Genomic DNA, 611 nt, shown 5'->3' on the forward strand with positions numbered 1-611 from the left:
AAAAAAAAGCAGATTGAATATAGAAATACAGATAGGTGGAAGTGGCAGAGAGAATAGATGCATGAAGGCAGATGGAAAGGTCAGATATAAATAAACAGACCCTGGCATAAATGGACACTTGCAGTGTAACCCTGGTGGCACTACAGAAGGGGAGAAAAGCTGATCCCTACAATCAGTGACCCCATATCCTCACCAACACTTGGTGTGGTCAGTCTCTTAAATCTTAGCCACCCTAGGGGTGTGTCGTGGTATCTCACTGTGAGTTTAATTTGCATTTCCCTTGATGACTAATGATACTGAACCCCTCTCTGCGTGTTTATTGGCCATTTGTAGTGTCTCTCCTTGTGAACAGCCTGTGTAATGCTTTCGCCTGCTTTGTACTAGATTACTTAGGGAATAAAAAATTTTTAAGAATTTATAGGAATTCTTTATATATTCTGGATATGGATCATTAGTAAGTTTTTATATTTTGCAAACATCTTTCCTCACTGTATGGCTTGGTCTTTCATGTTTTCAGCGATGAGTCTGGTGATTAGAAGTTTTTAATTTAGGCTTGCCACATAGCTCAGTGGATTAAAGTACCTGCTTGGACTGGCACAGGGACCTGGGCT

At 40.4% G+C, this 611-nt stretch overlaps 1 protein-coding gene across 1 annotated transcript in view; it reads left to right on the forward strand.

Moving 5' to 3' along the window:
- Wdr93 (WD repeat domain 93) overlaps positions 1-611 on the forward strand; it is a 44,221-nt gene that overhangs the window by 27,971 nt on the left and 15,639 nt on the right. The gene's annotated exons all lie outside the window — the stretch shown is intronic.

The sequence above is a fragment of the Octodon degus genome, unplaced genomic scaffold, assembly GCF_000260255.1.
Source record: "Octodon degus isolate 3935 unplaced genomic scaffold, OctDeg1.0 scaffold00002, whole genome shotgun sequence".
NCBI lineage: Eukaryota > Metazoa > Chordata > Mammalia > Rodentia > Octodontidae > Octodon > Octodon degus.